A 26,685-nucleotide genomic window follows, 5' to 3' on the forward strand; every position below is an offset into this window, starting at 1 on the left:
GGCGCCCCGCGGCAGCGCGGGGCCCTGCGCCCTCATTGTCCGCCGCCGGCCTCCCGAGCCCCTTTGGGCGTCGGGGCGGTAGCCGGCTCCCGGGCTCGGCCCTCGGACGCCTTCCGTCCAGCCCGGGGTGGGCGCCGGCTTTGTCTGCCCGCCAGGGGCTGGAGGCCTCGGCGCTGAGCCGGCGGAGCCCAACTCTTGGGGCGCGCGGCGGAGTGGGCGCCGCCGGCTTCGGGGCGGGCGCCCGGATCGCACTCGCGCCGGGGCCGGAGGGGCCGGCCGCCCTGCGCCCGCCCCGGCCCCGGCCCTCGCCCTGCCCTCGCCCGGAGCCCGCTTCCCCGGCGTGTGCGCGTTTTCCGGCTGGGTCACAGGCCGAGCGAGGCCCTGGCACGGTGCGCGCCCGCGCCGCCGCCCCTGGGCCCTAGGCCGCCCGCCGCGGGAGCTTGGGACGGCCGCCCCGTGGGCCTGCCGCGCACGCCCGGGCGCGCTCCGGGCCCCGTCCGCGGGCGGCTGTGCCTCCGTGCCGCGCGAGTTTGGGGCGGTCGGAGTTGGAGTGGGTCGTGACCTACCCGCTGCTTCGGCCGCGTTGGGTGCCCGGTTGGCTACGGAGTTGGCTGGTCCCGGGCCATCGCTGCTCCCTGAGATAAGTGGGTCTGCGGTGCGTGAGTGGAGGGGGCCTTCGACTCCAGGTTTAGGGCACACTCAACTGAGATCTAAAGTCGATCTGCCCATAGCGGCCCGGGCTGGGGGAGTCGAGGAAGTCGGGAAGTCGCCGCTTGAGCGCTGGCCTGGTGGGTGTGGGGCTCCGGGAGAGCTGTGGGGTGGGCACCCCTCACCTGCCCCTGGCGCTGGAGTCTGGGGAGTCTCAGGTCTCCAGGCAGTGCCTGCAGAGGAACTTGTGGGGGTCTCGCTCTCTTAAGATGCGATGCGGACACCCACTCGGGCGTCCTGGGGGTGTGGGAGTGAGTCCAGCCGCCTGCCAAGCCGTCAAAAAAAGCCTTGACCTCTGACTCCCAGGAGAAACCTGGGGTGTAGGCTGCCGGGCATCTCTGCACAGCAGTGCCGCGCTACCCCGCGAACATTAAAGAACTCACTGCCATCGGTCAATTCCGACTCCTAACGACCCTAAGGACAGACTAGAACAGCCTCTGTGGGTTTGAGACATCAATTCTTTATGGGACTATTTTTTCCCACAGAGCAGCTGGTGGTTTTGAATTCTTGACCTTGCAGTGTGCAGCTTGCAGCCCAGGCCAGAACCACTGCGCCACCAAGGCCCCCCCCCCCCCCCCCCCCCCCCCGGTAATCCCCAAGGAGATCCTTAATTCGTGTCAGAAACCCTGATGGAGCTTCCCTATGGTGCCAGGCTTGATTGGCTTAGCTTCCAGGGGTTGCAAGCGTAGCCTGGGTGTGTGGTAGGGAGGCAGGTGCTTAGTCACGTTTATGGTCTTGGCTTAGCAGCATTGCTCAGGTCATAGGAGTCTGGAGGCTTGTGGCCGTCTCTAGGAATAAATGGTACTGAGACGAAAGGGGTTCTGGAAAGGTCCGTTACTACCTTTACCAGCTAAGTGACGATAGTCTTTGGGGACAGGTGAGTGCATCTCGTTTGGGGGTAGGCGGGTGCAGGGTGGGGTGGGGTTTGGTGTGTGTGTGTCACTTGTTGGTAGTGAAGTTCTTTTGGAGACCAGGGGGAGCCCTGGGGTCTCAAAACATTTTCCCAGGTCTCTCTCTCTCTCTCTCTCACTGGCCACCTTGTACTCAGGAATTTGACATTTTTTAACTTCCTGTGGGTTAAGCTCTCAGTTTGGCAATGTTTACAATATGCCATTGTGCTACTTCTGGGCACCCTTTGCTGGGCTTACAGTCGAGAGAAGGTTTTGGATAAGGTTATAGAAATACCACTTTGGGTAGGCTTACTAATGTAGAAGGGAGTGGCAGAAAAGCCAAGCACTGTTGTGGGAACTTTACTTGCATGACTTCATTTAATCTGTTGGAGCAGCCCTGCATGGCCCCCTGTTGCAGGTGAGGAAACTGGACCAGGGGTTTCTGAAACAGCCTGCGACTTCCTCCCAGAGATGGCTAAAGATGATAAGTGTTGTGAACACACTTGACCCGAGTGAAAGGAAGTTATCCTCAGGGCAGGAGTTCTTATCCCCTGCTTCTGAGCATCTTCATCCTCCTCAGGGCTCAGGCTCAGGCTGGACATACAGTAGGGGGCACCCCTGGTGATCATTGTCTGTTTCTCTAAACTCCTCTGCATAGAAGATGGGGGAGATTGGAGAGTCACAGCCAGACTGGGCAGATTAAAGTTGACCGCGGTGACAGCAATCTCAAATTTCCAAGGCTTAGAGCAAGAAATCTCACTCACACCACACACCCGTTTTTTACATTGTTATTATATATGTCTTTGCCCTCACTGTGGGGTCCAGGCGGACTAATTGGAACTTTGCTGGTCACCTGAGAAGAGGGACAGAGCAAAGCCTATCTGGACCTAATTCTTTTTTTAAAAATCATTTTATTGGGACTCATACAACTCTTATCACAATCCATACATACATCAATTGAGTCAAGCACTCCTGGAGCTGATTCTTAAAAATTTCCACCTGGAAGTGTCGTTTCATTGGTCAAAGCCAGTCACATGGCCAGACTGAACCTCTAAGGGCAAAGAAAGAGGATGGAAGGGGGGCAATACATGTTCCCCCTCACCCCCACCCCACTGCCTCTGTGACCTCTGCCCAGGGTTGGCATACTGGTGCCATTGTTCGCAATGTATCCGTCTGTGCTGACTAGAACAATGATCATGAGCTAGTATTGTGTTAAAGAAGGGCTGAGGTGACACATTTTGGGGATGAACAAGAGTGCTTATTAGGGAGGTCAGAGATGGACAGAAGTAGCATTCTCAGTCTCCGGCTGTGGACAAGTGATGTTCCCTGGGTCTCCTGCTCATTCATTCATTCATTCTTGAGCCCAGACGTAGCGGCAGATTTCTTGCTTGGAATTCTTAAATTGTGATCATATATATATATATATATCTTAAAACTGACCATTGTATCCATTTTTAAGAGTACAATTTTATGGCCTCAGTTACTTTCTGAATACTGTGTAACCATCACTATTTTCCAAACATTTTATCACCCAAATACAAATATTATGCCCATTTAGTAATAACTCTGCAGCCCCCTCCTCCCTTCTCTGCCCCTGCCCCTGGTAGTCTTCTGTTTACTTTTGTCTCTGAGTTTCAGACTAAGAACTCTAGCTAGGGTTGTGTGCAGCTCAGACCCTGTGCTTTAGGGGTTGTGACCTTGGGTAGTGATCCCTGCTCCCCTTCCCTGCTGCTGGGTCTTGGTGACCTTTAAAGAAGGGTGTTAGTGCCCATGGAGAGGGAAGGTGGGCTCCTGCCTGTGGGATCCAGCCTACATCCGGATGGGTCCTAAAGGATCATTGTGTAATTGAGGGGAAGAAATTTAGAGACAAAAGTTTTGGGGTGTTCACCTCCTCTATGGTATCAAGAACCAGGTCAGGCGTGGGAAGGGCAGAGGTGGGAGAATGTATTCTTAAATCATTGTATATAGTTTCTTTAACCCTGAAGGTCCCTGAGTTCTTTGGAGGAGTAACCTAACACCAGTGCTGGGAGCAGATAAGGGGGACTGACTGTCCCCTGAGCAGGGAGAGCAATAGCAACATGTCTGCTCCTGTAGATAGAGCTGGAGGCCAGATAGCAATCAGCTATGTGCTTTGTAAGAGGTAACTTTAAGGTAGCACTATGATGGGAGGATATTGTGGGAATGATTTTTAATTATGAGAATGTGACTGGGGCTCATCTCCAACTCACAAGTGTGGCGGCCTCTCTGCACCCAGAATTCTGGCCTCCCAGGCTTCTTAAATATGAGAATAAAGAATTTGCCCGCATACACTCTGTTCCTGTTTCTCAGTTCCCCACACCTGCCTTCCCCTTCATTAACTACTCTGGCATCTTATCTTTTCTCAGCTGCATGCTCTTCAGTGCAGGCTGCCACCTTCCTGAAACGTGTGGATGCACCTTAGCAGCCCCTGCCTCTTGGCCATCCCTTTTCTGGGATCTGGGGCTGAGCCTGCCCGCCTGGTGTGTGGAATGTAGAGGTGGTGAGAGTTCCTGAAGGATGGACTCACCTCCTCTGGTTAATCAGATTCCCCTCCTCTTTCAACTCTGCTCTTCTTCCCTCCTGGGTTTCTGATGGCTCCCAGCAGGACCAGCAGGCAGTGGTGAAGGGGTGAGATGGTAGGTTCCTGTGCCTAGTGTTGGCTCTTTTTTCTTGGCCTATTTCCTCCTCTTTCCCATCTGTGGAGTGGAGGGCTTGATGGTGGTGTCCACAAGAGAGTCCCCAGGGAGGCCTAGGTGAGTGTTTGTGTTTCTGCTTGGCCTCTATCATTCAGTGTGTGGAATGTCTACATGCCTGGTGTCTCCTCTGTGTGTTTTCTTGGGTTTAGACAGCCCGGGGCCTGAACGGGGAAAGTGTGTTTCTGCTACACCACAAGGGTAAATAGCATGCTTAGACTCAAGAGTGGAGAGGCCAGCTCGGGCTGTGGCTCATTTCCAGCTGAGCGGCCTAGCATGCCTTCTGACTTCTTTGCCTTCCTTCTGGACTTGGTTTTTGCATCAGTGCGGCTGTCTCGCAGAGTTGCTGTGAGCTGAAGAGCCAGCTTTGGGTTTGACAAGCAGGAACCCAAAGCCACCAGGTTTGGGCCCACCAACTCTCAGCAGAGTTCAGCAAACCCTACCTCTTCCCTTCTGTGGGCCTCAAGGGAGTTGGGTGGGGCAAAACTCTTGATGGAGGCTGGCAGGCTGGCCTGGTCATCTGAGTGGGACTGAGAAAGCAGAAGGTAGAGCCCCCCCCCCCCCCCCCCCCCCCCCGTGCCTGCGCTATTTAGCAACCTTGGCGATTGGCAGTGTTGCCTCTGGGGTACACTCCTGGACTGCCCCAGACTCTGTGTCCCCTGGAATTGGGAGTCACAGTTCTGATTCCCAATTCATGAGATTGATGTGGTTGCCATGAGTGTCCTGTCCCAGACTCAGGTACAGCAGGAAGTGAGGGCACTGGACCCTTCCTTCCACCGTCAGATGTTGTGCAGAACCATGTTGCACATGTGGGAGGCTTGGTGAGCCAGCCGGAAGCAGAGGGTGAGATCAGGGTGAGCCAGAGAGGAGGAGGCCTCGGGCTGTGCCTGGCCGAGACCTGACTGCTGGATGGTGAGGTTTGGAGGAGGGCAGGACAGAAGTCCCGGGTGGAGATGCTTACAGACTTACGCTAGGCTTCCTTCAGTGTGTCAGCTAGCTGCACTGCAGGAACTGGAGTAGATGTGGCTGTTAGGAATGGAGCAACCTGTTGCCTAGGAGAGAGCCAGCTGTAACTGCCGGAATCTTTCTCCTACAGAGGCCCTGCTCTTCTCCAGGGACTCCCTGATGTTTTCCCCCCTGGCCTGTGATTGGCTGTCTGATGCCAACCTTTCAGCTCCAGTCAAACCTTTCAGTGCTGTTCATCGGCCCAGCCCCAGCCCAGGAAGACTTGGGGGCATCCCTGCTCCCATGCTGGACCTTGTACAGGTCCGAGTTCATCCCCACTCAGAGCATTGTACGTTCTTGAGGACATGCATCGCGTCCTCGTTTCCCGAAGCTGGGTACACTTTTTCTATTCGCCTCTATCTCTTGCCTCCTTGTCCCTGGGCACCCCCAGGGAATAGCGCTGGGCCTGCACCAGTGCTCTGCAGCTGTTGTCTGTGAGACCAAAGCACCATTGGTCCCTGATACTCTTGCTGTGCCTGCTTCCCACTTGACTTTCTTTCTGGTTGCCAAACCGGTCTGATGACTTTGTGAACACCTCCCTCTCCTCCATCTGTCTAGGGACTGCTGTCTCACTGCCCGACTAAGCTCGGGGAAGTACGCTCCTTCCACGGCAGGGGCCTCTAGGCTGGAGCTCCTGGCTGAGGCCTTGAGATCCCTGTTCCCAATCAGTCCATTCTCAGTGCCCTCTCTGCCTCTCTTCTCTACGTGCTTAGCCCCTCCAGCCTCTCCCACGGCCCTCTCTCAGCACCTAGGAACCTGTGGGACCCTCCTGTCTCAGCCATCTTTTCAGAAACCTGGGAACCCATTGTTGTGAGCAAAAAAGAGGCTACGAAGAGAACTTTTGGGTCCATGGAGGTCTTGCCTTACCTCTTACAGGGAAAGAGTTGTGCTCTGTACTACCTGTCTCTTAGTCATGTCTCCTGTCTCAGGTGTTTCCTGTGAAACAAGGAACACAAGTGCATTTGAGGTGGCTGCTCAGAACAGAGCCAGAGGTGGTGTGGGTGTTGCTGCCAAGACCTCTGAGATAATGAGGGAAGTGCAGTGTGAGTGAGTGAATGAGTGTGTGTGTGTGTGTGTGTGTGTGTGTGTGTGTGGATGAGGCATATGTATCGCTATAGTAAGCAGGGTGTGCAGTTTCTATCCAGGGACTCTTGGAGTAGGTAGTCCTAAAGCTGGTCTCAGGAGGACAGCTGGGCTGGTAGGGCAGTCATTACTAGAGGCGACTACCTGGTTTCTGAGGGCTTGGTCTTGGTCTGATGAGATGATGGGGCTCCGAGCAAGAGATACTGAGAGCTGGTGCTGGCTGTACAGAGAGGAAGAGACTTCTTTTCTGTTAAGTACTTATATTACTTGGGAACTCTCATGTGTGCGCCTTAATTTCGAGGCTGGTGGCTCTGTGGGATAAACTCGAGGTCTACGATTCATACCCCCCTCCCCCCACTCTGGTTCCAGGGAGAACGATCTCAAAGACTCTATGTGGGGCCACTATGAGTTGGAATCAACTTGGCAATGGGTTTTAGGTTTTGTTGACCATTATACCAGCCATTAAAAGGCATGTCCTACACTCACAGGGGCAGTTCTGCCCGGCTCTAGAGAGTCACTGAGTTATCACTGACTTGATGGCAGTGGAGGTGATGTTCCAGGGGCATGAGTGGTCATGTTCTATAACATAAAATGACAATGATGTCTGTAAGGGGAACCAGAGACATATAAACCCCGTAGATGCAGGAATGGATTTTGGGCTTCCACTTAATTCTGGCACCAATCTTAAGAATAATTCGATCTTATGACATGGGTACTAGAACAGAATGAGGCAACTAAGAACTAGATCAATTATCAGACAGAATAACGTCTGGCGTCTTAAAGGCTTGTTTTCAAACAAGCAGCCATCCTAAGTGAGACATCAACTAAGTCCACGCAGAAGAAGCACATCAGCCTGTGTGATCCAAGGATGGTAAATAATAAAATTCAAATCTAGACGAGGGAATGGTAGCAGAGCTTAAATTGTGAACATTTGTTTTGCAGAAGACTGGATAACAGGGGGAAGCCCAAATTTCATTTGCATGGATTAAGCCCCTGGTCAGAGTTGAGGGATGTGTATAGACCTGTTATCGGACAGCATTGTAAAGTCTATTATGGCAGATGTGGTTACGTCAAAATATAGGACCTTTTCATTTGGTCTCCCTTTTGACTTTAAAGCTGTTTCAGTTAGAAAACAGAGTGAAGGCGAAATACACGTGGAATAAGCTCATGAATCCTTTCTTACCATGAACCAGGGATGTAAATTTAGCCTTGCTAAATTCAGAATGCTTTGGAAAGTGGATTGTCGCAGATGCAGTTAGGTTAAAATACAGCACCCTATCATTTGATCTCCCTTATAATCCATTTAAATGTGTTCTAGTTTTTAAATATTTTCTGCTTCCTTTTGGATTGAAATTTATAACTATTTTACTGTGTCATTCTTATAGCTTCTTTTGTCTATGTTTAAAACTGTTTTCCTGAATATGAAATCCAGGATAGGTAAATCTGTAGAGACAGGAACTGGATTCATGGTTCCTTGCGGGTGTGGTAGGGGAAGTTGGCAGGAAACAACAGTGGGTACAAGGATTGAGGTGATGATTGTGTAACACTTTTTGATGTGTTTGAACTGTTGAATGGTATGCTATATTAATTATATGCCAATAAAACTATTGAACCAAAAAAAGAGAGAAAGAAATCACACCCTACAATAGAGGCAACAGACAAGTAAAAAAGTGTTGGTGCTAGGTTCTAGTCCATACATGCATGGGCTTATTCCAAACAAAATGTGTTTACACATGATTGTGGGTGGCTGCAGGCAAGTTCTCTCAATAATACACTTGGTCTCATGAGGAATGCCTTAAGAAACAAAAGTCCGTGAAAAGAGTCACTTCTGAAACTACCTGGGCCAGATCCAGTCAAGGCACAGGGTCGGCTCAGAAGGTTACGAGGACAATTTTCTGGAACTCCAAAGAGGTTATCCTGATAGATTCTCTCAAAGGACACAGGATGGTGATTGGAGGCTTACGATGAAGAAGTTTTAAGAAAATTGAAAACTGAATTGGGGAGAGAAAGGTGAGGAAAGTTGTACCAAGCCCCTCCCTCCCCCATCCTTTTCACAGCGCCCTTGATCCTTCTTCTGGACTAGCAAGGGGGCTGTCCTCTGAAAACTTTGTTAGGAATCCTGACCCCAGCCACCCTAGAGCCCAGTTCTTGTCCCTGAGTTTTTTTTTGTTCCCTAAACTCAAAGGGCATTGAAAAGGATCAGTTTGAGGCCGGGGAAGACAGTGTATTGTAAGTTGAAGAGGGCAGATTTTTTTTTTGGAAACGGTTGAGAGATGGGAAACGCTGCCTTCAGAAATGTATAGGCCCAGGTGGGAGGATATGTTGAGAAACAGTGGCTTCACATTTTGAAAAACATTGAATCGAGATGTGTATGATTTGTAACAATAATTTCTTATGTTCACCTTGGATTTCTTCTTTCTTTGTCACCTGGGTGTGTCCACTGTGGTGACCTTGAGGGAGGAATTTTGTCCAGGAAGAGCTGGGACTACCTCCCCAGCCCTCACCTCCATTCTCTCACCCAGATGGTCTGGTCAGTTCTCCTTTGTAATGGGCAGAGCAGGGCGGATCTGAGACCTTCCTCAGGGGGAACATTGTTGCTTGGTAGGACCTGCTCATTGCTCTGAGTGCAGAGACTTTATTGATGTGCTGCAGAAGGGAGGCTTTTAAGCAACATCTTCGCATCCCTTCAGTAAGGAAACAGTACACAAATGCATTGCACAACCCTGTCTTGCTACTTCTACTTCCTGAAAGATATATGGAGTTGAGTGGTTAAGGGATTAGGGCTTGAGCTAGGAGTTTGGAGAAACTGTTTTTAGCTTGTCTTTGGACTTGAGCCAGGCCTAGAAATCTGTTGATACAGCTTCCCTTAGCTGCTAAAATTGGGATCTATTCATAACATTGGGACCTTAAACCTTGCTGATACTGGGGAGGGCCGAGAGATGGTACTGCTGGCTGACCAGTCCACGGGCTGGCTAGTGGGGTGCTGGTGGGGTGGCATTTGGGAATGTAGAGTTTTACACGGAGGGGGTTGGGCTTGGTTTCACAGTCCGCACTCATGGTCTTCCTGGAAAACTACTTTCTTTCTGCTGCGGGACGTAGGGTGGAGTTACAAGCTTGAGATCTCTAAGCCTTTCTTTATCCGGGAGGCTGGCAAACCCTTCCGCCTTCCACTCTCCTCCTTCATTCCCGTGCCCACCCCCTCCCTTCTCCCCTCCATTCCTCCTACTCTTTGTTCTGGGGAGCCATGAGGAGCTGCTTGTAGACTCTTGTGCCGCTAGCCACAAGCATCAGGAGTTTCAGATATTAATTTAGGTATAACTTATTTGGAAAACTATTATCATGACTTAAAAATAATCAGAAAAACGTCAGGCAGTAACAGTGAAGTATTTCCATCCCGGGCCCCTTCAGCTTGGCTCTCCAGAGGCCCCAGCCAGCAGGGGGTCAGTGTCTAGTTCCGCGTCTGCACACCCCGCGTGCGGGTCCCAGAGGTGTGCACTGACTGCTCCTCACGCCACAGTTCATCTGGGGGTCGTTCCGTTTTCGAACACACAGCCCGGCCTCTCTCACATGGCACGCCGCCCTCTGTGAGCCTCCGCCGATGTGTGGCCTCAGCTCCGGACAGTGCCTTGTTCATGTTGATGCCCCGTGGAGTAGGGGCATCAGGCGCCTGGCAGGAAAAGAAGCGCAGTTTGATGCAGACAGGAAGAGGAGTGTCTGAGGTTTTCTTCTGGAAGGATCTTGTATTTCCACCCTGGGGGCAGCTAGAGCTGGGCGGACACACCGTGGGGTGGGGCTGGTGTGCTGGTCCAGTGGGCCCACCTGTCTCACGAGCGCCCTTGGCACCTGTTGTTTGCAGCCCTGGCTGTGCCCCGTGGGTCACAGCGCCTGTGCACTGGGGCGGATGTGCGTGTGAGGAGGCAGTGGAGTCTGCAGAGGCAGGCAGGTGGGCTTCTTTGAGCAAGCAGTGAGCTGCCCCCCAGGGGGGTGCAGAGCTTGGGCACCCTGAGGCTGAAGAGCAGGCTGGGAATGGCACGGGCTTTCAGAAGTCAGGTTCTCCTGGGTGTGGTCCCTGTCCCGTGAAATCTGGCTGCTCTGAGGTGTCCCATCTGTAGCTCAACTTCTGGCCACATTGGGCTCGCCTACCATTCTGTGACTTTCAAAGATCATCAGAGGCACCTGACCTAAATAATAGATGTTTTTTCTGTTTTGAGCAGGCAGCTTGCATTCAGTACAGAAACATAGCGTAAGACCAGGTGAGGGATTTCTCCCTTTATCTTGTGCCTCCTGGGACGGACGAGGAGGGAGATGTTTCTAGACTAGGAGGAGGGTGCACTTGGGAGCCATCCACTTTCTCCCCGTGGTTCCCCCCTTCTGTGGCCACTGTGTATTCCAGACTTGTGGCTCTGGCTGGCAGATGCGCCCTAAATGGAAAGGGGGCTACCATGCCCCTGGCATTGTGACGCTCAGACCGGTTTGCGACCTGTCCCCTCCCCCACACATAGAGAATTTCCAGGCACTACAGTGCACGCAGGCGCTGAGAGGTGCAGGGCGCGTCATGCCTATAGCTTTGTTTTAGCCAGGCGTGGGCCTCTTCAACAGGACTCTATTGTAGCCCTGGCAGCTAGGACTGAACTGGGAGGCAGAGGGGTTGGGGGCTGGGTGTGGATAGTGAAGATATTCATGGGCTCTGCCCTGGTGGGGCCATCTAACCTCTAACTTCACCAGAGGGGAGAATGACCATCTGCAGATCAGCTCAAGGGTGATTCCTATGAAGAAATCGGATATGTCTCCTCCCTATCATTTTTGCCAATTTTGACACCAACTGGTCCTAGCACTGTCTACTTCTTTGTTGGGTTCATTAACACCTTGCAGTGCCCACACAGAACTCTCAGACCACACTCATTATGATGTGATTGATGAGGGAAGTAACAGGTTACAGTTCAGGATCAGGAAAGACTCAGGATACAGTTCTTCAGTCAGGATAGCCATGCCTGAGCCCCAAGGAAAGCCTCCCCCTGGTTTTCTGGCCTCTTGGGCTGGTCTACCCTCTGACCACCTTGGGTGAGTGTTACAGAGCTCTTGAGCTCCACTGATAACGTGCCTAGGGGCACCCTGCACTCCCAGCAGACTTCTTGCTCAGAGATACCCAGCATTTTCATTCTGTGGGCCAGAAAACCCTCGGTGTCGTTTCATACTCGCTTCCTGGTTCTGTTGCTTCAGTGCAGTTTCTCTGCTGGCGTTCCCTCACCTCGCTCCTTCTCTGGTGTCACTGTGCTCTCTCCTGAGTCTAGGAGGCTCCCAGAAAACAGACCCTGGCTCCCAAGGATGTGCTCCACTCCTGCCTGGCTCTTCTTGGTGGTAGGAGCCCCGCTGTGCGCTGGGATTGAGTCTCTTCTAAACCAGCAGGATGACAGAAGTGATCTGTATACCCTCATGAAGCGTTTCATACACCTAAATGACCTTGTTCTCGCCCCCCCAAGGGTGCCATGAACCTTATGTACGTTATTGGCAAACTAGGCACTCTCCTTGGTGGACCTTAGGTACCTCATTTGCACAGCCCCACCCAGTCATTTGGTGGGATGTACAATGGTTGCAAATTAGGTTGCTAACAGTTCCTAACCACCTGCAGCTGTCCAGGAGAACGATGGGGCTTTCTATGCATCTCCAGTGTTTTTTGATGGCTCTGTGGGCCATAAAAGTAATTCACTCTGCTGCAGATGGCTACCATGCTCCTGCTCTTCACTCCCACCCCACCCCCCTACATACATGTAGAGAATTGCTCCTCTCACTGCATGCAGCCCCTGAGAATTCCAGAACTTCCCATGCTCACGGCTTTCTTGTGCGGGCTTGGGGCCTCTGAAATACACTGTTCTATTGTGGCAGTGGCAGCTAGGGCTGACCTGAGGGCGGAGGGGGTGGGGCCTGGGATGTAGAGTGGAGCTATTCAGGGGCTCTGTCCTGGTTTCCTGCTGTCTCCCATTGTGCGATTTTGGGGGGCAGGGTGGCTAGTTTTGCTATTGTTGCTGAATCCGGAGCCCATTATGCTTAATAGAAGCCTGTCCTGGCCCCTCCTTTGTTCTGTGGTGCTTAGTGAGCTGCCCAGCTCTTGCTCAGCCTCCTGGGCTGGCTCTTTCCCTTGCCATCATGCCTTGTGGGTATCTCTGCTAATCTCCCCTGTCCCCATCCCTGGCATGCCACCCCTTCCCCCCCCTCCCCCAGTTTACAGTGCCTACCCCTGCCCCTGTGTCCAGAGCCCCCTATGAGCAGCTGCATAGTGAGTGGAGTGTCAGGTGCCCTGCTTGTTGGCCAGCTGCCCACTACCCTCCGAGTGGGTTCTGTTTGGACTCTCCTGGCCCAGCTGTATCCTTGGGTGAGGGCCAGGCATGTGGCTGGGTTGCTGTAAGTCTCACAAGTCCCCTCTTTGTGCCTTGGTGTACAGTCTGGGGTGTCTCAGCCCTGACAGCTATGCTTCTTTGTTCTGCACCTCGGGGCTCTTAAGCCTCTGGGGATAGCAGGAGGCTCAGCTCTGGTGGAAGCTCTTAGGACATGAATCTTCCCACCCGGAAAAGGCCCGGTGGTGTACCTCTAGCGTCCTTTTAGGAAAGAGCTTCCCCCCCTCCCCCCTGCTCTGGCAGGGCCCTCTGTCATTGCATCAGTGGCCCTGACTCTGCAGGGGACCTGACAGCCATCCACATGGGTCTGTGGCCTCTGAGGGTGTGGTGTACTCTGCATGTGTGTGTTTATGTGAAAGAGGCTATGTGTGGATACTTGAGCTCTCACTTGGTAGAAAAAGCTGCTTCCAGCCAAAAGTTCCATCTTCCTCCACGCCTGGTCCTAACTGAAAATGGTGTAGGAATTAGCCTCCGATGGTCGAGAAACCATGTCTTTTTGAAAATTTTGGTCTGGGCTGGTTGCGGGAACTTTTTCACAGCTAAGGGATACCAATCTTTATCCTTTCAGATCTCAGTGCTCTCCCCCAAATCCCCCACATCTATATGAGCCTGCTGAGGTCACCTAGAGAGCTAAAAAAGCCCCTTTGGGCCCACCTTCTGATACCTCTCTCTGGAGCTGTGTCCACCTCTCACCCAAACTGTCCCGCTTCCAAACCCCAGCACTAATCAGAGCCACTTGCCTCCGACCTGCCGAGATGTTTTGCGTAGGAACCGGGAGCTCCCGCACGTCTCAGGTTTTGCATTTTGTTCTCTGTTCGCCAGTGCCCTCTCCTCTTGAGGCTGTTTTACCGCATCTCTTCGTCTTCGTCAGCCACAGACTGCAAGGTAGGAGGTAGTCCCTCTCTGGCCAGGCTGACAGCTTGGGCTGCCCTCATTTATTTGAGCAAATGATGGAACATCTTTAGCTCAAAGCAAGAGCTCAGTGGGCACTGAAGCCCTGATATCCCTTTGAGGGTCCATGGACCCAGGCGAGCTTGAGTAAGCACATGCATGAGACACCCAAGTTCTGGGGAAGGCCAAGGGGGCAGAAGGATGGGGTTTTGTGCCCCAGCTTTGCTTGCGACTGCTACACGTGAATTAGCGAGGCCGTTCGTTTCCTCCAGCGGAAGTCACTGACTAGGGAATGGGAGAGTTGTCCTGATAAATTTGGGAGGCCTTTTAGCTATAATCTTAATCTGTGATTCTCACTCCAAGATGGGTGGTGGCTCAGTGGAATCTCTCTTGCCAACTCAGACCTACCAGAAGCAAAGGTCATCACGTGGAATTAGCAAAGGGTGTTCCCGGGAGCATTTCTTCTGGCGGTTCTTCCTGGTGGGAGTGACTATCCCAAAGCTCCCTTGGGGGCCCACTGAACCTGAGCCTGACCCCACCCCAGGGCCGGGTGTGGCATGGACTTCCACTGATAATGATAAAATAGCCTTGCTTCAGCCTTGGAATTCAGACTTACTTATTTTGGAAATGACATCTTACGGGGGGGTGGGGGGGGGGGTGGGGGGGGTGGGGGGGGGGTGTATATGTGTGTGTTTTAACATGTTCTTTTATAAAAGCCACCAATATGAAAAGAACGTAAACACTTGTTTTATGCTTGAATAGCTAGTTAACATCCAAGGAATCATAACTTTTGAACTTACAAATCTGGCACCACACTATGTGAAAACACTACAGTGCCGCATAGAAAAACGAAAATAATAAAACTACCAGTGTAGAGCCTAAATTCCAGTAATAATTACACTCCCTGTATTCTTTTATAATCTAAAATTTCAAAGCCCCCCATCTTCCTCAGTGCTTTGAGGGAGCAATCAAAATATTCATATTCATTTTTAAAATTAAAAATGTCTTTCAAAGCTGATGGTGCCCGGCTATCAAAAGATATAGAGTCTGGGGTCTTAAAGGCTTGCAGGTAAACAAGCGGCCATCCAGCTCTGAAACAACAAAGCCCACATGGAAGAAGCACATTAGCCTGTGTGATCATGAGGTGTCTATGGGATCAGGTATCAGACACCTCAGACCCAGAACAAAACCATACCCAAGGTGAATTGGGTGGGGGAGGGTGCATGGGGGAGAGGCATGGAAGACCCACTGCCCATCTATAGACGATTGGACATCCCCTCACAGAGGGGTCACAGGGCAGGAATGAGGCAGTCAGGGTGCAGTATAGCATCGATGAAACACACAACTTTCCTCTAGCTCTTTGTTGCTTCCTTCCCACACTATCATGACCTCAGTTCTGTACAAATTTAGCTTAGACCAGAACATGCACACTGCTACAGATAAGAGCCCGCAACACAGGAAATTCAGGATAGATAAACCCCTCAGGGCCAACAAGGAGAATAGAGATCCAGGAGGATTAGGGGAGGGTGGGGGGAGAAAGGGGGAATTGATCACCAGGATCCACCTAAACCCCCCCCTCCCAGGGGGACAGATAATGGAAAGTGGGTGAGGGGCGACAGTGGACGATGTAAGATATGGAAATAATCTATAACTTATCAAGGGTTCATGAGAGAAGAGGGAGCGGGAAGAAATGGGGAGCTGATATCAGGGGCTCAGGTGGGAAGAGAATGCTTTAAAATGATGATGGCGGTATATGTGCAAATATGCTTGACACTGGATGAATGTATGGATTGTGATAAAAGATATAAGAGTCCCCAGTAAAAGTATTTACAAATTTTTCTTTTTTCAATATGGGGGCATAGATGGAATATTAAAAAAATTGTCCAACTCCTCAACACATGTGAAAAGTTGACAGAATGATCTCCTGATGTCTTCATTGATGCCCTTGTTCCCCAGGCGCACCCTGGGAAAAGGGAAGGTCTTTAAGCATCTCAGCCAACTTTGTGTCTTAGGTTAGCACCCCCCTCACCCCCACCCCCACTCCCATTGTGGTGAATGAAGCTGAGCCCGAGGTGAGGAAAGTAAATTTGCTTTCTATTTAACCTCTCACCAAAGTGAGTTCAGACTATTAAAAAGGCAAAAATATAATAAAATAGAGATACCGTGAATGCGAAAGACTGAAGAAGAATCATGCATTGAATTACGTGCCCGTGAAAAATCTTGAAAGTACTGTGGACAGCAGATCTATCATGAAAGAAGCACAGCAGGATGTTTCTTAGAGGCGAGGATGGCAAGACTTGGTCTTAAGCACTTTGGATCTCTTGTCAGGAGAGATTGGTCCCTGGAGTAGGAGCATCATGCTTGGTACAGTGGAGGGGCAACGGGAGAGAGGAAGGCCCTGGACAAGTTAGAATGGCACAGTGACTGCAATGGTGGTGCTCAGACGTAAGGATGTTGCAAGACTGTGGTGTTTCATCCCGTTCTACACCAGGTCGTCATGAGTCGGAACCGGCTGGATAGCACCTAACTTAAAACTCTACTGAAATTCCCTCTTCGGGGAAGGACCTGGGTTTAATATTAAGCTTATTTTGCTATTTATTTCTCCAGACAAAGCCTTTTTTCCTGGCTTTTTGCCTTCGGGTGATTTCTGGTTTCCAGGGCAGCACCCAGCCTCTATTCTTTACCCCTGCATCCCCCCCCCCCCTGCCTCCTGCCCGCACAGCTGCTTTCCTCCCATTGTCTGTGCTGGGCCAGGGTCAGCCAAGCCACTGACCACGAGCCTTGTGGAGCACTGGAGCACAGGACAGGAAGCCTGTGGTCTCCGAGGAAGCCCAGGGGCCAGTGGTCAGACTTCGCTAATCATTTGATAAGAGTGACTTCCACAGCTGTGTGGTAGGAATACAAATACGAGGGGGTCTCCATTGGGATGTGGTGAGAAATACTGACTTACAAAATGAAAGTATTCCACTGGAGAAATATGTATAACTTGATCACCCTCCAGAGATATGCGTAACGATGGCTGGGTGGACTTTTCTCCAAGCACTTGCTAAATACTTGTTTTCTTTCTGTGTATCAAAAACATTTTTTTCCCTCTTGGTATTTGGTGCGTAAAAGAAATTACAATCCAATAACAGGAATTGATTCATGGTTATATAATATATGATTTGCGAACGGGTGACCAGGGAGTCAAAAATGTTCTGAAGATGAAAAGAACATCCCAAATTTTTATACCACATCTTACTGGCGTTGCCATGGGAACGGGGCCCGAGCTGTGTTTAAAAAATCACAGTGGACCCCGAAAAACCACTTCTAGCGCCGGTGGTGCTTTGGAGTAGGGGCTGGACTTTAACCAGCAAGCCATCAGTTCAAACTCATCAGCTGCTCCAAGAGAAAAGATGAGGCTGTCAGCTCCCAGGAAGATGTATCATCTCAGAAACCCTAAATAGGGTCTCTGTATATTGGAATCGATTGGTAATGGGTGGATGGTTTTAGGCTGACCTTGGCATTTCTGTTCCTTGATACTGCATTTAGATAATTCTTTACAAGGCCCCCAAGGAATATTCTTATACAAATTAAGCTACGCTTTCATTTGACCTGGTGGTACAGTGCTTAAGTGCTCCGCAGCCAACCTGAAGGCCTGCTGCTCCTTGGGAGAAAGGTGTGACATTCTGTTTCCATGAAGGTTTATAGCCTTGGAAAGCCCGTGGAAAGTTCTCCTCTTCCCTAATAGAGCCTGTTTATCAGTAGCATCTACTCTAGGGGAATGGGCTTGGCGGTTTGGGATTCCTTTGACCTAGAGGTTACATGAGGAAGATTCACTTTGTCAAACTTTTGTGTACAAAAGATTTTGGAGTGATGACTTGGGTTGGTCATCCCATCTCCGTGGACCCCAGACATCTGGATTCCCGGAGAATGAGAACTTGTTTCTCAGATGCTGTAGGATTGGCTGTGACTCATGGTGACTTTGTGTGTAGCAGAGTGAAATGTCTGTTCCTGTCCATCTTCTGGCTCGTTGGGATGCTGGAGTGTCCAATGTTATGGCCATTGTATCAATCCATCTCACTGAGGAATTACCCTCATTTTTGCTGTTGTCCACATGGTGCCGTTTGCCTCTCCAAAGTTAGGGAGCTAAGATCCTGGACAATATTCCGTGACTTGTAGGGTTTTCACTGGCAACGTTTCAAAAGATTCTTCGTCCTTGCTTCTTTGCTTCTTCTCACTCTCCTGAGTGCTGTCACAGACCCAGGGGGGTGGGGGCAGTGTAGGTGTCACCGGGGCTCCACCTACATCCACACTGCTGAGCAGCGTTGGCAAGATTTCCAGGCGATGCCCCTGAGCCAGAAAGTTAGAGAGGCCCAAGCGGATGCTTCTTTGTCCTGTTTACTCTGGCTCCTTCCCCGTCCTGTCCGCAGAGTTGTGCCTGGCAGTCTGAAATCTGTGGTTCTTGCCTAAGGGGCCTGCCATGTGCCCTAGTGGGCAGAACTGGGACTCAGAAAGGTTTGGAAGCCTGCGGGTAAGGGCATGTTTATGGAACAGGGACAGGGAGGGTGCCCCTCTACCATCTGGTACACACCCCTCCCTGTCCCAGCTGGACAACAGGATCTAAATCAGGCTGGACAAGTTTGTTTGTTTGCTTTTCCCTTTAGAGCAGTGGAACTGTTTTGGTTTGTATTAAAGTTCAAATAAATAGTCCAGAAGGGGGACTATAAATTTACATTTTGTATGGAAGAAGTTGGAGGTCACTCCTGGTTTTGCTTGGCTCCTCCGTCTTGTTTTGCAGGGCTGGGGAGGCTGGCTAGTGAGGACTGGCTGCCGCTTCTGCTGCTGCCAGCTACAGGGCCCTGTTGTGCTGGGCTTTGTTCTCCCACCTGGGAACCTCTGAACTCAGCTAGGCCAGGCTCCTCCCAGCTGGTCTACCGTTGTTGGAAAGCTCTGCCCTTCCCCCTCTACTTCCTTATTCTGGACTTCTTTTTTATTTTACCCCAGAGGGCTTCCCTTTTCTTAGCTTCTTTGGGAAGTCTGTCTAATGCCTATAGTTCTCCCTGGGAACCTTTCCCCCAGGGTGTCTGCCTGACTTGGAGGAGGCCAGAAAGCTAGGCTCTGCCTTGGGTTGGGGAGAGACTCTGCCCTGTTGTTGGGTACCTGTGCTCCTGTTCTTGTTTACAGTGACTGCGCACAGTGTGAGGACGTGCTATCTGGCCCTCCACCATCCTCACAATCCTCGGCACATTTGAGCTCATTGTTGCAGCTGCTCTGCTAATCCAGCTCATTGAGGGCTTTCCACCTTTTCCACCGACCCTCTACTTTACCAAGCATGCTGTCCGTATCCAGGGACTGCTTCCCCTTGGTCACATGTCCAAAGCCCTTCTAAGTAGTGTCCTAGCTGCACCTCTTCCAAGACAGATTTGTTCTTTTCTCTCAGCAGTCCACAGTAGATTCTGTATTTCCTTTGCAAACACCATTATTCAAATGCATCCACTCTTGTCCAGTGTTCCGCATTCATTGTCCGGCTTTTGCATGCAGATGGGGCGACTGAGAATGCCATGGCTTGGGTCCCGTGAACCTTACCCCCGGAGTGACCTTTAAAAGGTCCTGTGCAGCAGATTTGCCCCGTGGGATATGTGAACATGCAATTTGATTGCTTGACTGCTGCTTCTGTTACCAGGACGCTGTACCATAGCCAACTCCGTTCAAGAGCGATCTTATCTCTTAATGACTCAAAAGTTGTCAGGGCAAGGAAAGTTTTTCTACCTGAGCAAGTTTGTTGAGAAATAGGCTGCAGGTGGATGGATCTAGAGAGGGCCCTTGCCTAGCTTCATCCCCATCTACCCCAACGAAAGTGTTACTGGGTTTTCTAAAGGTTTGGGTATTCTGCTTATTAGGGAGGCAGGGACTCTCAGGAAATAGCCTCGTTAGGCAAGGCCGTGTTAATAAAGTGCACACGCACTAGTCCTTTCAAGATGGGTCCCCTCACAAAGGCTCGTGGTATTGATGAACAAGACTTATTCTGGAATGGCTTGCCAGTGTGGTTGGGCCAATTGAACAGCAGGAGAGCGAGGAAGCTCTGAGTCCCTGCGGTTGTTACTTTTTATGTAGGTAGGCGCTGATTCCCTTGAAACCAGAGGGCACGTCAGCAGGAAAGTCTGCCTGCATTCCTCAGTGCCGGTCAGTAGAGGCCTTCATTTTCACAGGCGGCCGCGTTTCCCATCTGTACCCGGCACAGGGAATGAGCAAGGGAGAGGGGCGTGTGCCACCCTTCTAACCTTGCCCCGAGCGTAACAAGAAGAGATTTCCCAATGTTAAAGTGTGTGTGCTCCCTGAATGTCACCTGCTTTTTAATTAACCTGCATAGAAAATCACAGCAGTGTCGTGGCCAGTCCCACTGTCCTTACTTCCATGGGTGCTGATTGTGGATCCAAGGAAAATTAAATTCTTGACCATCCTAACCTTTTCCGCGTTTATCCCCCTGTTTATTGGCACAGGTGTGAGGGCTTTAGTTTTCTTTCGGCTCAGGTGTAGTAAATGTTGAAATATATAGGGCTTGATATTCATCAGTTAGCCCTTCGGGTTCTCCCTCTTCACTTACAGCCAGCTAAGTTGTGTCCTCTGTTAATCTTCCTCCAGACTCCTAGACCAGGGAATGCTCTTCTTCTGGGGAGGAAAGTGACCTGATTATCCGTTAACCACAGCATACAGCCACTGACTAAACTTCAGACAAGGCGTTTTAAACATATTAGCTAGCGCCACACTCAATTTTTCAGAAATGGAGAAACGAGTGAAAGAAGTACAAGGGGGCACCCCCCAACCCAGAATTATTATTTTTAAACCTACGTGTTTAATTTTTTTTTACAAAACACCTTTATCACCTTCACAGTGCTATTACGTTAACACATATGCCAAATCTGCAATTCCATTCTTGGAAACATTTTTCAAACTCATCTGTTTGGGGAGCTGACAGCACCTCCCTTTTTTTTCCCGTCACCTCTTTTACTTCATCAAATCGTTGTTCTTTCATGTCCCTCTTCATTTTCCAAAACAAAAAGGTCTCATGGAGCAGGGTCAGGTGAGTAAGGTGCATGGGGCAAGAGAGGCATGCTGTTTCTTGCCAAAAACTGGCGCACTGAGATGGCGCGAGAGGAGGTACATTGTCATGATGGCAAAACCAGTCTCCCGTCTGCTACCAATCAGGTCTTTTTTGTTTCATACTGTGTGTGACTCAATCTTTTCAGAACCTCTAAATAGAAAGCTTGATTTACAGTCTGACCTGGTGGAACAAACTCCAAATGCACTATCCCCCTCACATCAAAAAAGCAAATGAGCATCGTCTTTACCTTTGATTTCACTGGACGAGCTTTTTTGGGGTGAGATGATAATGCTGTTTTGCACTGACTTGATTGATGCTTGCTTTTGGTGTTGTCAGAATAACCCCATGTTCCCTGACCAGCAATGACCTTGGACAAAACGTTTGGGTCACTTCAAAGCACAGCATGTTTCCACTAGACATTCTTTTTCCTGGTCAGTCAGAACCCAAGGCACAAATTTTGCAGCCACCCATCTCATTACCAAATCTTCTGTTAAAATTTACTGAACCGAGCTCCAAGGTAGTCCAGGTAATCGCCCAATCTCTTCAATGGTCCGTCGTTGTTGGTCTTTAAGCCCAAGTGCACAAATTTTGTCAACATTTTCGTCTGTTCAGGAAGTAAGTTGATGGATGTCCAGAACGAGGTTTGTCCTCAATCGATATTTTATCCTTTTTCAAAGGAGAAAACCATTCACATACTTGAGTTTTTCCAATAGTGCTGTCCCTGTAAGCTGTGTTCAACATCACAACAGTTTCTGTGGCATGTTTCCCGAGCAAGAAACAAAATTTCATAGCCACCTGCTGTTCTCTTAAATTGGCCATCACCAAATACACGATTTTAGTGAAATAGCTTTTACAAAAAAAATTCACTGTGACCAGAGAACCGTCCACTGGGTGCACTAACTCTGTGCAAGTTGCTCAGTGCTCGCCTAGCAAGAGGAGCTAGGCTGAGCTTTCTTCTTTTTTTCCCTCTGTTTTTTGGGGTACCCCTTGTAAGTATGTCTAATTCTAAATTGTCCAATGTGTCCATTTGTGCCAGGGAAGAGGAGGACGCTGTGGGAGAACATCCCTTACAGAGAGGACATTCCGGGTCTGCCTAGGCAACTCTTTGAGGCCACCCAGGCTCTAGTTACTGGAGCGGTTTGTTTCTCCCTAAGAATTATCACCTGACCCACATGGGAGAAACACACCAGCCTGTGTGATCACCAGGGGTTTAAGGGATCATGTATCAGGCATCAAAGAACACAACATCGTATCATTGGGAATGAGGGGGAGTGCAGATTTGGAACCCAAAGCCCATCTGTAGGCAACTGGACATCCTCTTCTTACAGAAGGGTCACGGGGGAGGAGACAAGCCAGTCAGGGTGCAGGGTAGCAATGATGAAACATACAACTTTCCTCTAGGTCTCAAATGCTCCCCCCACACCCCCATGATCCCAATTCTACCTTACAAATCTGGCTACACCAGAGGATGTGCACTGGTGCAGATAGGAGTGGATGATCCCTTCAGGACCAGTGGTGAGAGTGGCGATACCTGGAGGGTGGGGTGGAAAAGGGGAACCGATTACAAGGATCTACATATAGCCTCCTTCCTGGGGGATGGACAGCAGAAAAGTGGGTGAAGGGAGATGTCACACAGTGTAAGGTATGACAAAATAATAATTTATAAATTATCAAGGGTTCACGAGGAAGGGAGGGTTAGCAGGGAGGGAGGGGAAAAATGAGCTAATACCAAGGGCTCAAGTGGAAAGAAAATGTTTTGAGAATGGTGATTGCAACAAATGTACAAATGACACATGGAAGGATGTATGGATTGTGATAAGAGCTGTACAAGCCCCCAATAAAATGATTTAAAAAAACAAGAATTGTTGCCTGAAATACAGGTATTTTAATCTGAAGTGTGGAAGCCCGTTTACTTATTGATGTTGGAGGAAGAAATAGGAGTTAGCATAAGAATGTGCATCACCATCAAGGAGACTGACAGTAAAGTTTTTAGGCTGTCTTTATGGCGCCCTGTTTGAAATCTGAATACATAGAGAATAGATACCTTTACTTTGGAATTTATGCTTCGGGGAATCATGTGTTGATACTTTACAGTAACTCAGGTTTCAGGGTAATCATGAGAAACAGCTGTTGACCATGAAGAAGCAATCAGAGCAATGAGGTTCTGTAAGTCTTAGGCCGGTCTCGGCATGTCTCTGGATTAACTAGATAGCAGGGCCCAGCGTTTAATCTCTGTAACAGGGAAGTAAATGACTGACTGAGCTATCTAGCCCGTCTAGTTGACGTTTGCACACAACCTGTTTGTCTTTGAACAATGTATATAAGTATCCCATCGAGGATGCATTAAGTGCCTTAGGGTAACTGCATTTATTAAGGGATATCCTCCCCGCCCCAACTACATTAAATAAAATAAAACAAACTTCCATCAAGTAAATTTTGACCCATAGTGGACCCTGTAGGACAGGGTAGAACTGTTTCTGAGACTGTAACTCTTGGAAAAAATTTTTATTTTTTACGTTGTATTGGGAGCTCCTATAGATATTATAACAATCCATAGTTCAATTACATCAAGCGTAATTAGTCTCAAAACATTTTCTTCCTTCTTGAACTTTTTTATGTCAGCTCCCCGAGACTGTAACTCATTAAGGGAGTAGAAAACTTCCCGTTTCTCCTAAGGAGTAGCTGGTGGTTTCAAACTGCTGACCTTGTGGTTAGCAACCCAGTACATAACCACTGTGCCATTGGGGCTCCTTAGATTCACTCTAAGTTGTAACCGTCTTGATGGCAGTGGTTTTGGTTGGTTTGGGTCAGAGCTCTCTCACCCACTCCTTGCACCCAGCATCTGTCTGGGGTATTGAGATTTGACACCCCCTGTGGGGTAAACCCTGCATACCCCAGCATGCCAGTGCTGGTTTCTTTGGACCCATCCCAGAGTTTGCCTGAGCTGGGGTGGTCTTTGGGATTCTGCTGGTAAACCATGTCTGAAACTATTGTGGAGGTGGTCGCAGGTTCCATTCCAGGACCATCCAGCATCCAGGTATGGATGACTCAGCTGGTCCAGGATTTAGGCTCCTGCTTTGTAGAATCGCTCCTTGCTTTTTCTTTATTGGCTTCTGACAATCTGCTTGACTCAGCGTTCAGTTGAGAGCCCTGTGCCCTAGCCTTTTGCTCGCTCCTGTCAGGTCTGGTCTTCACATGGTGCTTCTACAACCTGCCCAGTGCCCTGCCCGTAGCAGGGGCCTGATCCTGTAGAAACACGCCCTGAGCGGGTGACACCCACCACGAAGCCTCTCCCCTGGGACTCATGGACTGAGCGCACACCCAGGAGCTGCTGGGCTAGTCACAGTGAACAGAGGTCTTCCGTGGTCAGGCTGTCCACGTGGCAGGTGTCACGCTATCCCCTGGCCCAGGGTCGACATGCCTGTGTGTGCATTTGGCCAAGGAGGAGGCTTTTTCTGTGCGTGCTTTTGTCCTGGGGGCAAAAGCACCTCGAAGTTATAGTACTGAAGAAATGAGATTTTATTCAGGACACACAGCAAGAGAAAGAATTGTGAGACGTGGACCGAATGTGCATTGTGATCGGGGCACTTATTTATTCCTGTGCATTCCTGTGATCATCAGTGGGTGGGGATGTATTGCTGTCACTTTGCTGATGTGGCTCTGTTTTACACAGTGGTTTTGCCAAGTTCGTCTTGTTGGGATTTCTTGTCATTTTGTTTATTGCTGTTTTGAGTTTTTACAAAATAGTATTTCCCTCCTTTTAGCCTTTTGTTTCATAATTTTTAAAAGTAAGCATTGTGCAGTATTTCTTTAATTTTCAGACAGGGTGATGTAGTAGTTAAACTAATCCAAAATCCACGGGTATCAAGTAGATTCCAACTCTAAGTGGTGCCTGCTGAGCCTGTTCATCTTGTTTTTTTGATGAGGCTTATTAATTTTCTTTGAGATTATATCATACTGTAATTTATTAATTTTTCTCAAGGTTGGAACCGTTTAGTCTACCTTGAAGTCTACTTGTGTTTTTTTTCCCTGTTGGGGAATTCTGTAACTGCACTATTCCCTCTTGTGACTTTGTCATTGGCTTCCCCACAGAAGGATGTCTCTGGTTCCCTGTGCTCAGTTTTGCAGGTTTGTTTCACGTTGTATCGTCCGGGCTGACTTCTGCATGGCGTGGTTGTGTATGTTAATCTCAGGTTCCCCTATGTGGAGCACGGTGGACGGCAGCTCTGACTGGGCTCTCTGCTGGGGTATCGGCTGTCTGTAGTTAGGTGATGCAGGAGCAGCATTACCGGAGGTAAGGAAGAGTGTGGCTGGGACTGGTGGGCCAGCTGCTTCCTACTCAGGGAGAGGGCAAGAAAGGGAAAACAGAAACAGCAGCAAATAATAAAATAATAAAAAATTAAACGAGGGAAATTGCACAAACAGCAAGAAAAAAAATAATTTAATAGCTAATCAGAAAAAAAGAGGATAGGAACCTTATTGATCGCTTCCTCCTTTCTACCCTCACTTTTCCCTTACCCTCCAGGTGTCAATATTCTCATGATTGGTCCTGAGGGGTTTATCTGTATTATATGCTCTTATCTGTAGCAGTGTGCAATTTCTGGTCTAGTCAGATTGGTAAAGGATCAACATATAACCCCATCCCATGGGGACGAACAACAGAAAAGTAGGTGAGGGGAGACAGCGGATGATGTAAGATATGAAAATAATAATATATAATTTATCAAGGGTGGATTAGGGAAGGAGGGTGGGGAAAATGAGCTGATACCAAGGTCTCAAGTAGAAAGAAAATGTTTTGAAAATGATGATGGCAACATATGTACAAATGTGCTTGACACAATGGATGTATGGACTGTGATAAGAGCTGAAGGGGCCCCAATAAAATTATTTAAGTAGAAGCCAAAGCGGGTGAACAAGTAAATATGGTGAAGAAAGCTGATGGTGCCCGGCTATCAAAAGAGTTAGTGACTAGGGTCTTAAAGGCTTGAAGATAAACAAGCGGCCATCTAGCTGAGAAGCAACAAAGCCCACATGGAAGAACACACCAGCCTGTGTGATCACGTGGTCCTGAAGGGATCAGGTATCAGGCATCAAAGAACAAAAAAATCATATCATTGGCTGCACACCTCCATGATACGATTGCCGAAGACAAATGGGTGCATAAGCAAATGTGGCAAAGAAAGCTGATGGTGCCCGGCTATCGAAAGAGTGTATGGGGTCTTAAAGGCTTGAAGGTGAACAAGCGGCCATCTAGCTCAGAAGCAATAAAGCCCACATGGAAGAAGTACACCAGCCTGTGTGGTCACGAGGTGCCAAAGGGACCAGGTATAAGGCATCATGCAAAAAAAAAAATATGTGTATGTGTGTGTATATATATATATATATACACATATATATATACACATACATACACACATAGTGAATGTAGGGGGAAGTGCAGAGTGGAGACCCAGGGCCCAAGTGTCGGCCACTGGAGATCCCCTCATAGAGGGGTTTAGGAGAGGAGAAGGGTCAGTCAGGGTGCGATGTAATACCGATGAAGAATACAGCTTTCTCCCAGATCCTGGATGCTTCCTCCCCCCAACTACCATGATCTGAATTCTACCTTGCAGGACTGGATAGGGCAGAGATTGTACACTGGTGCATATGGGAGCTGGAGGCACAGGGAATCCAGGGTGGACGATACCTTCAGGACCAGGGGTGTGAGGGGTGAGGCTGGGAGAGTGGAGGGTGAGTGGGTTGGAAAGGGGGAACTGATTACAAGGATCCACATGTGACCTCCTTCCTGGGAGATGGACGGCAGAGAAGTTGGGGAGGGGAGACTCCGGATAGGGCAAGATATGACAAAATAGCAATCTGTGGATTATCAAGGGCTCATGAGGGAGCGGGGAGCGGGAAGGGAGGGGAAAAAAAAGAGGACC

General features: G+C 49.5%; 1 protein-coding gene across 1 annotated transcript in view; it reads left to right on the forward strand.

The window, feature by feature from the left end:
* The window catches only part of TSPAN14 (tetraspanin 14), a 79,644-nt gene that overhangs the window by 113 nt on the left and 52,846 nt on the right, over positions 1-26,685 (forward strand). The gene's annotated exons all lie outside the window — the stretch shown is intronic.

Source organism: Tenrec ecaudatus, chromosome 10 (genome assembly GCF_050624435.1).
Source record: "Tenrec ecaudatus isolate mTenEca1 chromosome 10, mTenEca1.hap1, whole genome shotgun sequence".
NCBI classification, from domain to species: domain Eukaryota; kingdom Metazoa; phylum Chordata; class Mammalia; order Afrosoricida; family Tenrecidae; genus Tenrec; species Tenrec ecaudatus.